This window comes from Muscardinus avellanarius (genome assembly GCF_963383645.1).
Source record: "Muscardinus avellanarius genome assembly, chromosome: 3".
NCBI lineage: Eukaryota > Metazoa > Chordata > Mammalia > Rodentia > Gliridae > Muscardinus > Muscardinus avellanarius.
Window position 1 is genome coordinate 61110779 of NC_137788.1, and position 18755 is coordinate 61129533.

Here is an 18755-nt window from a genome sequence, read left to right on the forward strand (position 1 = left end):
GCAGAGAAAACCAGAATGGTACATGGTCCTCCTGCTTGCTACAGGACCCCTATTTTTATGAACAAAAAGTCCTATCAGTCAACAGAAATTTTCTTTAACTCCTGCCATGTTCCAGACATGTGTGCATTCTGAGCAACTTAAAACAAAGCAGGAAGTATGCCCTTGCCATCAAGAAATACAGGCCTGTAATCCTAAGTACTTGGGAGGCTGAGATAGGAGGATAGCAGGTTCAAGATCAGCTCCAGAAAACTTTGTGAAACTGTCAGCAATCTAGTAAGATGCTGTTTCAAATCTAAAAATTAAAATTAAAAAGACTGGGCATGTAACTTGGAGGCAGACTGTCTCTGTCCCTAAGAGCATAAATAAAAAACAAGAAAAGAAAGTTGTAAAAGGAATACACTGAGGTCAAGTACTCAAAGTCTCCTAATATCCGGCCCAGTTTCCCTTTCTAACATGTTTTCCTAAAACCACCGCTAAAAGTAAAGTTTTCTTCCCAGTTCCTCCTGGCACTGAGCTGGGTGCTCTTCTGCTTCTGTGCCTTCCAGTCTGACCTTGTTTCCACTCATCCTCAACTCTGCAGTAGAGTTTGCAAATCTTTCCCTTTCCTTAAGACCCAGTTCAAACATGGCAACTTCTCCAAAATTCCCTGATTGTATTACTAGAAATAATCCTCCCAATCTTCTTTAGGAAGAGATTTGCAGTGCACCCATTGGTTTGGCTTATGCTGTAGTTGTTCTTGTCCATGTTGATGCGTGATCATAGCACACAACTTTCCCTTCTTATCCCCTACTGCTAGAGGAGGATCCCCTCATTGCCCTTGAAGGGATTCTAATTCATGGGAATCCAGGGAGGCTAACTCAGTTTTAGTGCATCTAGTAATACAGACTCTCATCTCTTTTGGTCCCTGAAACCATGTCACAAAGCTGTGCCAGTTTTTAACACATAATGATGACATAATATTTAATTTGTGTTGTGCTTAGCCACCCATCTCAACTAGGATGTGAGCTCCTTGAGGTCAGAGAATCTGTGTACTCAGTAATCTCTGTGACCAAGCAGTGTATATTAAAAGAAGCATCTTTCTTTAGAGTACCATCGATACTTGGTCAATATTTATATGTCTGGGCCATATTTTTCAAAATTCTGGTTGAGTGGGTTTCATGTAAAGCTCAAGAATCTACTTTTTTTGTGTGTGATACTGGGGGTGGAACTCAGGGTCATTCTAACTCCAAGCTATACCCCTAGCCCTATTTTTTATTCTTTCTTTTAAAACAGGTTTCTCACTGAGTTGAAAAGGGCCTCACTAAGTAGCTGAGGCTATCCACAAACTGCAGTTCTCCTTTCTCAGACTCCCAAATACTGGGATTACAAATGTGTACCACCATGCCAGGCTTCAAGAATCTACTTTTAATATAAACCCTGTGGATATTTTTATCTATGGTATATTTTAAAATGATAGCCAGTCATCACATTTTTATTGAATTTTTTTCTTTTCTCTTAAGCTATCTTAAGAGAAAAATATGCAACTACCTAATCTATGTCTTTCCTCTGAGAAAATGGCCTATTCATTTGAACACAATAGATTCTAAAACACTGTGCAACTGGTGCCTGTTCATGAGATGATTTGAGTGAGGTAATTAAGCAAAGCCTGTCCTAAGGCACATAATTTTCTGGGCCTTCCTGGATGAGTTGGATTTTGATAGGTGGGAAAGGGTTCAAGAGAGTGACAGAGTCAAGGAAGAGAGTTGAAACACAAACCCCCCACAGAGTTGACTGTTAGTGAGTTTAACAAAAACAAAAGGTCTTGTGGCAAAAGAAGAAGAGTAAGGATGCTTCTCTACCACATAAAATAAAACATTTGCTAGTATAACTCCAATTTTCATTTTAATTTAATTTAATAATAGAAAAATGAGTGGTTTTGACATGATTAATGGCCGACAAGGGATCTTCACCACCATCTTGGCAAGTGTCCACTTTCACGGCACATGTAGAAATACAAGATTTAGCACAGAATGAACCTGCCCAAGCATCTGTTCACAGCTCCATATGCAAAAGAAAAATAATAAGATGAAGCATATGCTACACGTTGAAGTCCGGACGACTTTTTTTTCATATCACGTTGGTAAGAATTCACATTTTTAGCCAAATCTTTTATTGGCTTGTCATGTGAATTTATATATGTAATAGCCACAATAATAATAAAGCGATGCTAGTTTTTAAAAGCATTCTGTCCAGACCTGAAGATCAGCTTGTTACAGAAAGGATAATAAATTGCATTTATTACACAGTGATCTCTTTGGAGCCAGGTGTGATGGCATATATCTCAAATCCCAGTACCTGAATGCGTGAGACAGAAGGATCACAGGTTTGCAACCAGCTTCAGCTTTTTAGGTGAGGCCCTCTGCAACTTAGTAGGACTCTGTTTTAAGGAGCGGGGTGTAGCTTAGAGGTAGAATACCTCTGGGTTCAATCTCAATACCACAAAAATAAATTAAGTAAATAAATAACAAAATATATATATAATATATATATATGCCTGTGTGTGTTTATGTTTGTGTGTGTATTTGTGTGTGTGTGTGTGTATGTGTGTGTGTGTGTGTGTGTGTGTGTTTGTGTTACTTTAGTCTTAGGACATAACCAACTTCAGCTATACATCTATAATTAATTCCCTTGGACACCGACTCATTCACCAATCTGGTAGTTATTAGCAACCTGCTACTTGTAAAGCGCTGTACACAAAATGTTATTAACAAAGCACCACATACATGATATGAATTGAGGATTCACTCTTACATGGAAAGGAGGTTGATATGGAATAATGAGTGCAAACAAGCTTTAGTTCATTTATTCATTAACTCTTGGGTGAATGAATATGGTTCCATGACTGTACTGTGTTTTCTGTTGTATCCCCCACACTGAGCAGAGCATAGTGCTTAAAATATAGTAAATAATGAATACTTGTTGGATAAATACATTTATTGATCACTATTTTAGGCTCTATATAAAAGTAAAGTGGAAACAGAAATAGCTTTGCCTTCACTGACTCACAGTCTGATGAGGAAGGCAAGAATTGGCAAGCACACTGAGAAATGTAGCGTTTCAGCCAAGACAGGTATTAATGGGCTTCTAAGGGAATCTGACCTAGCACCCAAAGACTTTCCTAAAGTTGTGATCTTGAAATCTGAAGAACAAATGGATATTAACCAGGCAAAGAGAAGGAGGGAGAATGCTTTATAAAGCAGAGAGGGAGCAGGAAAGCAGAATGAGTCTACTCTGCCTGAAAATGTGCACGAAACCCCAGGTAGGTAAGGTGATCAACAGTATGTGAACTAAGTTCTAGAGAGGCCCCAAATTATAAATATTAGACAAGATTATATGGTTAAGTAAAAATCTCATTTGAAGTTGATAAAATACAAATTGGTTTGATAAAACTGATACATTTGGAATTGACATTTTGGTTACAGTTACAACTTGAGAACTCATCACTCCTTTATCATATGAAAGAAAAATTTGACAAAACAAATTTCTTCAATGACAAGCAAAACAATTGAGCGTGAAATTTTAAATTATATAACCTTGATCCTTGTAGATTGTGCCAATAGATATTATTTTACTAACCTACCTGGCATTAATTAGCACTCAAATGAGGGGTTAATAAAGGAATCAACACAGTACCATAAGAATAATTTGGGTGTACTGATGTAGAACTTTATTGATAAATTAATGTACCCTGACAAACACTTCATTTAATTATTGTGAAAACTAATAAAAATATATAATTAATAGGCATAGTTCACATGATAGAATTCATGCAAAGAAAAAGAAATCTGAGATTTAAAGAACAACTGTAGAATGTGGGAAAATGGAAACATGTTCAAAACATGAGCAGAGAAACAGTGGGCTTTACTGGTTATTACAGAGTACTTGTTCAGGTAGACTAATACTGTTTTACTTAATTTATTTATGTTTCCTTTGGTATGGACAATATTCTATTTTTACTACAATATTTAGCTTGATTTATGTATTTTTCCATTAGCCAATATGTACAATTTTGTCATATTATAATTATCTTGAGTTTTCCCTCTCTGGCATGCAAACAAACATAAGACAGTGCTGGACATGACTTTGGTGTTTGTTAGATACATGTTAAATTTTCAGAAGTAGCCAACAAGAATACTTATAATAAAGATCATGGATTTTTTAAATTTTTTTAGCTTTGGGGTTTTTTTGTTTGGTGTGGATTGGTTTTGTACTAGGGGATTAAACCCAGGGGCATTCTTACTCCAAGCTACAGCCTTAGTTGTTTTTATATTTGATTTTGAAACAGGTTCTCACTAAGTTGTTAAGTCTGGCCTAAAACATGCAATCCTCCTGTCTCAGAGTCCCAAGTATTGAACATTATAAATTTGTACACTAATAAGGAAAAGTAGCGTATGTTTTTTGTTTTTGTTTAGTTTGTTGTATTTTTGTGGTACTGGAAATTGAACCCAGGGGTATTATTCTTCCAAACTACACCCCCAACCCTTCTTATTTTTTGTTTTGAAACAAGGTCTTGCTAGATTTCTGAGAGCCTCCCTGAAGCTGCTCTCACACCTGCCGTCCTCCCGTCTCAGCTTTCCAAGAACTGGGATTATAGGAGTATGCTGCCAAGCCCAGCTATATCATAAGGTTTTAGGTTTTATTATTTTTTGAATAATGAGACTTAGGGATAGATGGTATAGAATGTTATAAATTTTCTCTTACCAGCTTATATTGTTTATATATGATATAAAAACAAAAAATAAATACCCAGCAATATTTACAATATTTGTATTTCAACCTTATCTCTAACTGGAAATAAATATATAACCTAAGAATAAAGATAAGAATATGTGGTAAAAATAGAAGATAATATAGGTAAAAGCAATAAAACTAACTGTATATTCAGAAATAATAAAGACAAATATGAAAAATTAATAACTCAAGTCTTATTTAACCCATAGAACTCTATGTTGAAAAACACTTATATTCCAACTGGGCATGGTGGAATATTCCTATAATCTCAATACTTAAGGAGCTGAAACAGGAGGATAACAGGTTCAAAATCAGCCTTAAGTCGCAAGACTCTCAGCAGCCTAGTATGATCCTACTTCAAAACAAAATTTTTATTTTAGAAAAGAGCTGGAGATGTAACCCAGATGCCTCTGGGTTTCATTTCTATTGCCCTCCTCAAAAAAAAGGAAAAGAAAAAGAAAAATACATTCCTCAAAATGCAGTATGAAAATCTCATGAGGTAAAGACACAAAATCTTATTGATCTATATCATATTGCTATGCAGTGAGGTCAAGTAGGATAAGTATAGGCATTTCTCTGTCTTTAATGGAGGAATTAAAGTATGGCAAGATTAAAGGTTTTACTGATAATGTTAATCTTATAGTTTTTTTATTTTTTATGTGGATCATATTAAAAATGGCATACATTCAGACTGTGCTTGGTGCCCTCTCCCCACCACTTCTCCTTCCCTCTTCCCAACACTGAGTGTCCAGGTTAACCATGCTACATTTATACTTTCACACAGATTCAAATGAAGCTCCTCCATTAATCAACCTCAGCCTTCTTCCTCTCTTATCCTTCCATTCTAGCTTTGCTGAGATTTCCCCTCCATTACCTCTGCTAGCCCTAATACTCCCTAGCTTGTGCACATTAGAGAAAACATATGTCCCTTCTCTTTCTGTGTTTGGCTGATCTCACTTAACATGTTCTCCAGGTCTTCCATCTTCTTGTGAATGACATGATCAATACACACAATGGAATTCTACTCAGCTATAAAGAAGAAAAAAATCATGTCACCCACAAGAATCTTACAGTTTTAACATACCAAATATTGAGTATTCATTATGTGTCCACTAGGCTAAGTAGAAGGCTAGGTCATAATTCAGTTTAGTGTTTTCTATCTCCACAAACTGAAACCTAGATTTTATTAGAACCTGAATTTGAATGGATTTCTGTCATGACTCAGTACTTGCCTGCCTCAAATGGGCTATTCTTGCTGCCAAACACAATACCAAGTGGTCTCCTTCTTGAAAAATTTATCATTTACTATAGGTCTTCAATTACACTGAATAAATTTAAGGGAACAACATAAGCAGTAGACTTTCTGCCTTTTCTTTTGCTGATTTTTCAGGCAGAAAAAATAATGCATGCACACTGAACAGTTTAGCTTCTCATTTGATGAAATGCTTGCTGATTAGAAGATTGGTGATATAATTTCTCTGTTATTTTCTGTTGAGGTAATTGGACATTATACAGTTTAATAAAGAATAAATGACTTTATATCCCAGATATCGATTGCTGACCTTCAAATTCAAATTCTGAATTAGATTGAACTCACTCTGAGCAGCAGTAATCTTTTATGATTCATCAGGCATGCCACCTTTGCAGTACATCTTTATGACCTTCAAGGGCCATTGCCAGTATTTTTTTTTTTTTTTTGCAACAGGCACACTGCTAAGTGCCAGGGATTCACAGAAACAAGCTCTTCTCCAGCTCACAATGGTGGATATAGAACTAACAAGTTAAAGAGATTCAAGGTCATGGATTTCCAATAAAAAGTAATGACTGATTTATCATTTGGTGAAATATATAAATTGGAAAAGGGATATATCTGATCGAGGAAAAATAAAACAGTTTCACAAGCTAGCTTATAGTAATATGTAATAATAAAATGTGGTGCATATAAAAGTTTAGGTATACATTTTCAACATTTCAAATATTGAGATAGAAAATATAGGAAGATCACAAATAACTATATTACTTACTATAATTATAATTTATATTAAAGAATACTCATACATTACCTTAGGCTTTAGAATAAAAAGTTTCATTAGCAACTACAATCTTGAAAATGTTTTAAACTATCATTTTTAATAAATTGTGCTTTAATATAAGTTTTATAATTACACATTAAAAATTGTTCTTTTTTTCTTATTTTCTCTTTATTTTTTTGTTTAACTTTTGTTGCTAAGTACCAAGTCTGACTCATGTAGCTGTATTTCAAGAATTTCAGCTTCAATATGGAGCCATAAAGACCTCTACAAGAGGCATTTTTAGTGCCACATCAAAGCAGGTCAAACAGTGAATGAGAGATGAGGAGGCAGAGGCAGAGTAGCCACATTGTTTCTACAATATTTCTATGAATAAGAGCAAATAAATGGTAAAGTAGTTGGAAGGAACTGTAGAGTCAGTGAAAATAGTGTGTTTTTAATGATTAGAGTAACTGAACCATGTTTGCATGGTGCTGGAGATGATCAAGTGGAGAAAGAGATTGATAGTGCATGTGGGAAAGAGATAACCCAAGCCTAGAAGACCCTGTAAAAACCAGAAGAGGTGCAGAGATCAAATGGACAGGAAAGGAACACAAATTTGGGTGAGCCAGAGGTAGTAAAAGAGAATCACAAAAGTGATGGCAAAACACATAAACACTGGATAAACCCCTACCTCAATTCCAAGTACGCCAGATCCCCAGTGTGCCACATTATACCTGAGGAAGTACTATGGAGGGAAAGTCAATGTAGCAAAAGACTTAACTGTCCTTAAAATATATTTCTTTACAAATTTTTCTAACTATGCATGCAAGGAGCCTCAAGCTCAAGCCTCATTACCTTTTGAGTAAATTCACTTCTGATTCTGTTTCTGTTTATGCCCATGAATGATAGGGTAGGTTATGATCTGGAGTAAGAGGAAGATACTTTTGACAAGATTGAAGAGCTATGAAATAATCTCAGATAGTTAAAAAGCAATTTCTTGGAGGAAAAAATAGGGTAACATATAATACTCAGTCCTCATTTCAGGCATTTGCTATGGATTTAAAGTGAGACCAGTCAGCCAAATTGTAATTTTCTTCAACAGATCTCGGTGCAGTCGCAGGAAAGGCAAAAAGTTGGGTTTAACCAATATTAAATGAATGTGACAAAAGAAAGAGCCTGCTAAATGCTGTGTGCGAGCAAATGTTTGTAATGATGGACTGTTTATAATAAATTTCAGCTTAGGAAACGAGGAAAGAGAGGCAAGGAAAGACAAGGTAAATTTAGCATGCCACTGATCTGTCATATCAATAACTGCTGGAGGGGAGTTTCAGGATCTGAATAAGTCAACTGAAAGTGTGGAAGGTGACAGTCAGCCAGTGGCATATTTGCAAGTGAGATTTCAAAAGTGATATTGATCATTGTAATTACAAAGTCTCAGTGTTATCTTAGAAGTGGGTTCCTGAGATGGATTAAAGGATTGATTATTTACAGAGATTGTTTATTTTGTTCAATTTAGATGATGTCTCAGTCAACATCTTCACTGATATAATCCAAAACAACTGATCGTGCAACTTAGAGGAAGACCTACTTTCTCACAGTTCTTGGAGATTTCAGGGTTCAGTCCATGTGAGCCTGGAGTTTATGGGTTTAGAGTATGGCAGCGGGAAACAAAGAGGAGAGCAAGGGGTCTGCTCTTACATCATGGAAGTCTGAGGCAAGAAAACAAATAAGGGGATTCAAAGAAAAAGGTAAAGGTCTCCAAGGCCACACACCCCCAGGGGACTACCTTCTTTAACCATACCCCAACTGCCTAGGATATCACCCAGTAAACCCATTAAAATAGATTTATCCACAGATGATATTACAACCCTCATGGCTTAAGTGCATCAAATCTGAACATTAATACATTAGCTCTTCAAGGAACATTCTATATCCAACCATAACAGATAGGATAATTAGAACACTAGCATGCACATGTTACTGTGAACAGATTTGGAGGTATGGAGGTGAAGAAGATTCAGTTCCCTGTCTCTAGGAGCTCAATGGAACATCCAGATTACCACAGTAGGGACACAGATACAAAAGAAAGGATATATAACCCAGGCAGGGACCAACTGAACAGGCTTAGAAAATGACATCTGCAAAGACCAGTTTGCAATATAAAGCATGGGATACCTTTAAGAGTGGGAAGAATTGGGTTTTTCTTGAGACTAATGAGAAAGAAGAAGGACAAGAAGTAGAGTTCAGATGAAAGTTGTTTTGTATAATATGTAAAGAAATCTGGACTCTAGTCTCTGAGTACTAAAAAGACCTTTCAAGCAAGGGTGATACTATTGAAATGACTCTGTGGCTACACTATGGATACAGAGTAGAAAAAGGATATGGCTACAGGTTTGTGATGCTATTGTCGTTTAAAAAAAAACATTTTAAATTATGAAATGAGAGTATATTTATTCTACCATTTTCATTCTTAAACTTGGATTCAGACAAGTTTACCCAAGGTGAATAAGATTTGGGAAATATAGGTTGAGGGTGAATTGTTTCCCTTGCCAAAATGTTAAAATTTTAAAGAACTCAGATCAGGAAACATGAACTACCAGAATATAACTCTTACGAGAATTTGTCTATTTTGGTTCACTGTTGCTTCTCCAGTCTGGCACCTAATAGGCCCTTAGTAAATACTAGTGGAATAAAATCATTGAATAAATTAAAGCTAGTATTTAAAATCTAGTCACCTACTATTCCACCTTTATTCTAAGTTCCCTTGTCTAAGAAACATCATGCTAAGTGTGAATCATATGGAATGTTCCTCCTGAATATTCCTGTACTTATCATCATCTTACAAAACTACCCTCATACTCTTGCCTTCCCCATATATTAGTTTAATTGGTGCATTCATGTATTTATGCCTAAATCCCTTGTGAAATGAGAAAAATAGCTGACACCCATTGATCTGTGCACTTTGAGTATTGCTACTATTTGAGTATTTCCCCCAATGGCTCATATGTTAGAAGCATGGTCCCCAGTGTGGCAATATTCAGAGGTGGTGACACCTTTAACAGTGAAAGGTAATTGGGTCAATAAGGAGAGCATCTTTGAAAAAGAATAAGGTAGAGCCAGGCGCAGTGGCGCACACTTATAATCCCAGCGCTTGGGAGGCTGAGACAGGAGGATCGCGCAGGTTCGAAGCCAGCCTCAGCTACTTAGTGAGGCTCTCAGCAACTTAGTGAGACCCTGTTTCCAAATAAAATATAAAATGGGTCTGGAAGTATAGCCTGGAAGTAGAAAAAAAAGAATAAGGTAGTTCTCACAGGACCAGACTAGTTACCCCAAGAATGGTTTGTTGTAATAGAGCCCAGCACCTCCCTTGACTCCCTTCTTCATACAGTTGACTCCCTTTCTATTTCTATACTGTTGTGACAGCCAGAGAGACCTTGCCAGGATGTCAAGGTCCATGCTATTTGGACCCACTAGCCAGCAGAATCATGAACCAAATAAGCCTCTTTATAAAGAACCTAGCCCCTGGTAATTTTTATAATATCAGAAACAGACTAATACAAGAAACAATACTCAGAACCAGGCACTGTTAAAGAAAAAATCTTTAAATATTTTAACACCATTAATCCTCATCATCCACCTACGAGGATGTTTCTATTGCCATCCATCTATAACAGACCAGAAACCTAAGCCAAGATTTTACAAGTAAGTAACAAAGCCTGATTCTGAACCCAGTCCCAGCCATGCTCTTAAACCCTGTGCACACTGCTATCCAATGACAGCACCTCCCTCATTGAGTAGTTATGAGAAGCCAATTAAAGTAATTTCTATAAAAATAAAAATACCTAGAAAAGTGTCTTCCTATGACACATGTTCAACAGGAGTGAGCTTTTGTTGTTGTCACTATTTTTAATTTGTTCATCCATAGGGATTTATATGTCACTATTTAACAGAGCCATTATTCCTCAAAATTGGATTATTTCATTTGGACAGATCTTGTTCAAAGGGATGCCCATGACTTCCACGATCACTTTTAGTTCTGAACATGAGATGAAGATAGGACATAACCAAAATATCTTCCTCACAACCACTAAAATGCTCAGAAACAAGTGTCTTTGACATCTATTCTTCCATTCTTCAGTGTAGGTAGTCTGAGTGACTTTTGCCCTTTCTCCTTTGGCACAGTTTACAGAAAATCTGAATGAAACCTGCTTTGTGAAAGACACCTTTACATTGGACACCTAGAAGAAACAAAATCCTATAGATCATATGATTAGCTAATCTCCACCTGTAGAGCAAAGCAGGACAGTATTAGAAACAAATCTGGGATAGTCCTGTCACAGTCTGAATAATATTCCCAGAGACCATTATGGTTTCTCCCTTGTGTAGAGTAAATAGTACTGTTAGCATGAATGAATTAATTTATAAGTAGGTGAATTAATGAATATTGTTCTTAATTTAAATACCCAATTTTGTTCACAAGTACTTTTGTTTCTGTTTTTATACCTCCATGATTAGTTTGGGGACACGTACCACATCTTTACAGCATCCTCTACTAAACATCATTGGTTTTTTTGTTTTGCTTTGTTTGTAGTACTAGGGATTGAATCCAGGAGCATTCTAACTCTGTGATATACCCTCACCCCAATTTTTAATTTTTGTTTAGAAACAGGGTCTCTCAAGATTGCTGAGAGTCTTACTACTTGCCAAGGCTGTTCTCAAACCTGAAATCCTCCAGTCTCAGCCTCCCTAGTACTGGGATTATGGGTCTGCACCATCATACCTAGTTTAGAAATCTTTTTTTAATTCTGTTTGTTTTGTTTTGTTTTAGAGTTATCCATCTTCCAACATTTTCTGCTATTTTTTTTTCAACTGGGGAATGAATCCAGGGGCATTCTACCTCCAAGCTACACACTCAGACCTACTTTTCATGCTTTATTTTGAAACAGGCTCTCACTGAGTTGCAAAGGGCCTCACTAAGTAGCTGAGACTGTGAACAGTGATCCTCCTGTCTCAGCCTCCCAAGTACTGGGATTACAAGCATGTGCCCCCATGCCCAACTTCAACTAATTTGTCTACTAATTTTGTCATTTCATCTATTGTCTCTCCTTCCCCACATCATGTAATTTATAGATGTTTCCTCTATTCTATGAATATACTCATCTGAGTAATTAAATGGAATATATTATGCTCATATTCATATTAAATATTCATAAGAGCTTATGAATTTGAGAATTTTAATTAATTATAAATCAATTACATATTCTCAGTAGTGCATTTCATTAGTAATACCTATTCACTAAAAATACCTATTCATTCAACAATTACTAAAATATAAATTTTTTTTTCTAAATTTATTACCTAAATTGGAGGAATTAAATAAAAACAAAGTTTTAAATTTTTATGACCATTTCAGCAAGATCAATTTCTGAAATAAAACTGAGAAACAAAACTAATATAAATGGGAAATAGGCCCAGACCCTATGGAGCTAACCTTTTCATCTCCAAAGAAATTAACTGAAGAAGTTAAACAATCTGAAGGCATGTAATACATTACAATTGATAAGTAGGCTTTTCATAAAGAGCTGACAATTTTAGCCATCCAATTTTATATATCAGAAAGAGTTTCAACCATGGACTACGAAATTCATGAATAAAATATGTCCTCGTTGTGAGAGCTAAAAGGTTAGTAATAAAACAAGTGTATTATTAAATAAAGATTTAAATAAAAAAGAAAGTTTTAAAAACTAAAGTCATGCTTCCTTGATAGATTAAAGTTCTGTTATTCAACAAAGTTGAAAAAAGTAAAAATAAATAAAAATTAATACTTTTTAAGTATTAATATTAAAGCTTAGAAAAATGCCATGAATAGAATATCTCAATGAAATATCATAATCACGTACTCTGGTTAATGTATGGATTTTTAAATTTTTCATTGGATAGTTGAAACTTACTGATTTGAGAAAACACCTTCATATTTATTTATCTGAATTTAAAATAAGTTTCATTCTATTACCTTCCAGTTTCACATAGTTTCTGGGAAGAACAAACTTTTGTTATTATAGTACCTACCAGAGGGTCTCATAAAATTTTAAGATACCTAAAAGTTTAAAGTTATCTCCTCATCTTGCTGGTTTTACTTTGAAAATTATGTCAATAGCAGATTATATATTTTTCATAGTTATTGTTTTTCTTTTTTTTTATTTTTTGGTGCTGGGAGTTGAACCCAGGAGCATTCTCCTTCCATGCTATATATCTCTGGCTCTATTTTTATTTTTATTTTGAAACAGAATATCATTAAGTTTGAGAAATACAGGAAAAAAGGCAAAGATGAAAGTTAAATCAGTCATAACACCACCACTGAGATTTTTTAAATTAGTATTTTAATGTAGTTTCTTCGATTTTTCTATTTTGTTTAAATTTGAAAACACATATTATGTTTTAAAATGATGTGTGAAACACCTGCTAGCCAAAATGAACAAATACTCGCTATTTTTATTTGATTTTTATCTTTAAGAAAACAAAATAAGACAGATAAACTAGAAGTCTCTGTTGTTCCCTCTGGTTCTCTTCCAATCCCTCCTGCTCCAGGGTTATTACACTCATGAATTTGGTGTACTTTATTTCATATTCCTATTTTACTGCTTGTATGTGTATTTATAAGTATATAGCATTGTTCTTTAATTTATGTAAATTGATTTGTACTGTGTGAATTTTTGTACTTTTTTTTATTCAATATTGTTTGGAAGATCTATTCATCTTTATACATAAAATATAGATAATCAAATTTTATTCTTGCATACTATACCAATAAACTACTTTATCATAATTTGGTTATTCTCTTATACTGTAGCTTGCTTAGATTGCAAGCAACTTTTTAACCACTATTCTGCAGTGAACATTTTTCTATATTAGTATTTTTCTGTGTTTCAGATCTTTTATGGTAGCATAGTTGCTTAGAAGCAGGTATGAAAATTTTCAAAGCAATATAAAATACATATTTGAAAATATTTTCCAAAAATACTGTAGCAAATTATCACAAAAAAAGTTTATGGAAGAGTTGTTTTTTGTTTTTGTTTTTTTTTGTTTGTTTGTTTGTTTTATTACTGGGGATGGAACCCAGGGACATTCTACCTTTGAGCTGTGCCCCCAGCCCTATTTTTTTATTCTTTATTTTGAAACTAGGTCTCAATGAGTTGCAAAGGGCCTCATTAAGTAGCTGAGGCTGTCGGGCGAACTGTGATCCTCAGGTCCTAGCCCCCCAAATGCCGGGATTACAAGAGTGCGCCACCACTCCCGGCTTATGGAAGGGTTTATACTATAGCTCCTTTGTCATTAAAACATCAAGTCTTTCTTCAGTTCTCTCATTTTTAACAGAAATACTAATAACTGACTGTGTGAAAATAAGTGACATGAAAGGGTAATTTATATGTTATGTTGGACCTAAGCCATTTAGTTTAGTTCCAAGATCCACTTTTGAATTTTCTATTGATTCTGCAATTCTATTGTATCATACTCATGTTGTGATTTTTGTCTTCTTTTCAGCAAGACTATGTGTTGATCTGCTAACTATATTTTATCTCTGCTATTATTAGGAAGTTTCTGCAATTTTCTCTGTAGTATATTTTATTATAATATCAAATAACAAAAAATATCTTTTATTTAGAAATACAGCATATGCCTTACTCTTTTTATTTGGCATTTGTGACCACCAGTTCCCTTCATTATTTTGGAATTTTAATTTTAATCTCCAACATGATGTCCTCTTTGGAGCCAGAGGACCTAAGTAACAATCCCAGCTGCATTTATGCAACCATCATCAATTTGTTCTCATTTTCCCCAGGAAATGATTATCAGATTCTCCACCCATAAAGCAGCACTGTTATCCCCTCATTATATTATTAAATATATGGAGGAGATCTTTTGAAATAAAGGAGAAATGTAGGCTAGCATCAATTATTCCTTTCCAAGTAGTCATGGATGCCTAGATCCCCTGTAGAGCCCATTGTTACGAATTTCAGAGGTATAATTGTCCAGCTTTATCTGCCACTTTGCCTGATATAGCCAAGGAAGCAAATTATACAGTGTATAAAAGTCAGCTCAAGTCCTTAGAAGCCAGGCAAGGCCTTCTGTTCCTACAGCATCTTCCCTGCCCACACACCAAGACTTCATACTCAGACCTTCACCAACTCTTGCCAGGGTTACATCTTGAACATTCTCATTTCCCAGACACTTCAGAAATAGTAAACCCTTGAGTTCTGATTTTTCATTCTAATTTTTCATCTTTTGATTTCTCTGTTCCTCACTCCTCTCCAACCAAATGAAAACCTGAAGTGTTTGTTTCTCTTTTTTTTCTCTTAGACTATGAGTCTCCATGCTGATCCAGTAAAGGAAGTTCTAACAATTAACATTGATATAACTCTTCTGATTGCCCTTGTTTCGCCTCAAACCATTTGAATATATACCATTCTCCCCAACTCTTTTATTACCCAAAATTCTTGCTCCCTTTTGCTCAACAGGTTGCCTTGTCTCCTACTTCAACGAGAAAATCTTAAAACTTTCTATATACTTTCCCTTAACTCCTAACCCTCTCCCTTCATCCCCCTATACCCATACCATCCTTATCATCTTCCCTCAAGTATGAGTGAATGAGGTAAACCACTTCTGTTCAAGGTCAGCCCCTTCTCTGTGCTATCAACCCCATATATCTATCCCTTCTTGACATTTACCCCATTATTTTCATTCTATTTTATCTATCTTTGTCACTTTTAACTAGTGTCCTCCCTACAAGCTTCCTTTTCCCTGGACCTCTCAGGTGTTTTGTAGCCCTTCAACTTTTCTTCTCTCATCTCATTCAAACTTTACAAAAAAAAATTCTACTCATATCCCCACCCCTTATTATTCTCTTATTTATTTCTAGCCCTCTCTAATATAGTTAGCACCTGAAATTGCTGTCACCAAGTTTACCGGTGACTTACTCTGTCCAAAGCTGAGTGGATACCTTTAATCTTTTATTTCACTGGTCACCTCTCCTGTGTCCTCTTGTCTGCTTCCTTATTCTCCATGCAGCTCTATCCCTTGGACTCTACTCTCCTGGACTCCATTCCTTCCTGGCCTTTGTGGTAGGTTGTCCTTCCTCTTTTCAGCCCCAGGTGTGAGTGCTGCTCAAGGAGCCTGCTCAGTCAGCTGTCCTTCCCAATGCTTTCCTTCACAATCTCCATAGATGGGGCACCCACATTTATACAGGCTCCCTTCCACAACATATCCAAATCCTATCTACAGCTCAAACCTATTCCTTAAGCTTCCATTTTTAAGGGCCTGCTGACAGATATCTCCACCAATCTCCTACAGGAACCTAAAGCTAAGTATGAGTAAAACTGAATTCTGTGTATCAGCTTTCACCTAGATCTTCTGCATCTCCATTGATGGAACCAATATGTGCTGAAAACCGGGATAAAACACAATTCCCTCCCCTCACATCCCATATCCAATCACGAAGTCAAACACTATTACCTTCTAAATGTTTTCTCAATTCTCTTTTTTCTTCATTAGCTCTTTCATTACTAACCCTAAATTCTTTTGATTCTGTTTTTCTGTTTTATATTAGCATGTATATATGGAATGTACATATATATAGTATGATATGTATATCTATATATAATATAATATAATAATATATAAACATCAATCTTCCCAAATCATTTCTTATTAATCTTTGGTTATACCCCTTTACCCACACAATAAAATCTTATTGTTTTATTTTATTGTTGTTGTTGTACTGGGGATGGAACCCAAGAGCATTCTACCTCCCCTACACCCCTAGCCCTATTTTTTATTCCTCACTTTGAAACCGAGTCTCACTAAGTTGCAGAAGGCCTCCCTAAGTAGTTGAGGTTGTCCACGTACCGCCATCCTCCAATCTCAGCCTCAGCCTCCCAAATGCTGGGATTACAAGCACACACCACCATGCCTGGCTAAATCTTATCGTTTAAAACAAACAAAAAAGAGGTCTTCATAGGCCTTTATCCTCCTTTGCTAGCCTCACCTCCTACTGCTCACTCTCCCAAAGTTAACACTCTAGTAAAGCAAAACTGCCAGCTGTTCCCGTTTACACGTCATGTGATTTTTCACCACTCTGGCTAATATGCACCTCCTCTCTTCCCTTCTCTAATGGCCAATCCCTTCTCATCTCAGCTCTGTGAATCCTTCTCTGGCATCCTCACTACTAAGACAGATAGGCTCCCCTCCTTTACATTCCTATAAAATCATAAATCTACTTTTTGTGTGTTTGCTCCAGAATTAGAGTGTGGATTTTTGAAAGCCAAAGGCCACACGATACAGTGTGATTCCAGCATAGTAGCACTTGGGACATCTTTAACAAATACTAAATTGAGGGCTGAATCTATTATAAAATGGCTGTGGTCCCATTGTTGCTGTCATTCACTTTTCCACGTGGTATCACTGTGCAGCAAAAACAGTAGCATTTGCCAAACATTTCATGAGCCCCCCCACCCCTGCATTTCCCAGCCTCCTTGCACTTAGACTGGGGCCATGCAAATAGTTCCAAATCAGCTATTAACAAAAATGATGTATGTCATTCCCAGCCCAATATCTTTGAGAGTAGTGGTGAATTTTTTACATTTTACCTTCTCCTGCTCTCGCTCTTCTGGATATCTTAAAATGGTATAACAAAATGGTAAGGAAGAAACACAGACTGGCCGCATAATAGGAGATGGAAGCGAGCCTGTTGTGCCAAACCCCTGAGATTTCAGGGTTTATTTGTTGTCAGAGCATAAATAATCTAGCCTAGCCTGAGCAATGCTTAAAATTGCAAGCTTATACTTTAACCTCTGTCTGATTTTTGAACCTTACCCAGGATGTGACTCTCTTCTCCCTAAATCTGCTTGATGACTAAGCTTAGGAAAAATTGTAGACCCAGCTAATGTTTTCCAAGTTGTCTGTTTGTTGCCAACCAGCCCTCACCTCAAAGCCTTGGTATGTCAAGCATGTGCTTCCTAAATGTGACATATGATCCATCCCTGATCAAGCCTAACATAGGGGGGTAAAGTCCACTGCCTGTTGCTTACAAGTGAAAGTGTGAATGTTTTCCCAGACACAAAAAAGTCCTTCATGCTTACTCAACATGTGTCTCTGATTTCACAACAGAATGCCATGTCTCTTATTTTAGTTCCTATCCTTGTCTCTGAAGTCCTCTTAGTGTCCCAAGGATATGTATATAATCTTCACTAATCTATAATTGCTAATATTCTGTTGTTAGCTGTGATATTATATTCTTTTCCATGAATATTCTATACAAGGCACTAGCTTTCCTAATTAGATCCCAAATTTTATTAAACCATATTTATACCGTCTTGCTTCAGTAGGTAATAATTATTTCAGATAAAAGAAACAGAAAATCTGGTTTCAAGTGTTACTTAGTTCCAAGCAATCTGAGGTCACTGGGACTCATCTTTTAGCTCTGGTTTCTTTGAAAAGACTTCATCCTCAGGCAGGTTTTTCCCTTTTTCTCACACCTGAAGTTCCCAGAAATGCAGTCTTCCAGTTGCAAGTCCATTGGTTACAGAGCAAGAGTCTTTCCTCTAGAAGTGTCCATCAAAGATGCATTGTTTTGTATAGGTTCTGAATGAGTTGTGGTCCCATCTCTGAACCAATCTTTGTGGCCAGGAAAAATAGTGCCCTAACTAGGTCTTGGTCACTCCCACAGAATGGTAAAGAGAATCTGCTTTAAAAAATGCACATAGCCTAAGAGTGAGGAATGGGATAATTTCTGGAGAAGAAGACAATAAAAGCCACCACAAGAAAGGACATGATTCTCTCCTCTATATATAGTCTGCTGTTTCAGAGGTAAAAAGTTAGAGACAGCTTCTAACTATAGAATGAATGTCCCATTATGCACTGTGTCTTACACATTGGTCATCTTCTCTCGCTCCTCTTAACTTCAGGAAGTTACTTTTT

The 18755-nt window shown here is 36.0% G+C and overlaps 1 protein-coding gene across 3 annotated transcripts in view; it reads left to right on the forward strand.

Moving 5' to 3' along the window:
- The window catches only part of LRRC7 (leucine rich repeat containing 7), a gene marked incomplete at both ends in the record, with an annotated part of 413422 nt that overhangs the window by 260374 nt on the left and 134293 nt on the right, over positions 1-18755 (forward strand). The window lies entirely within an intron of this gene.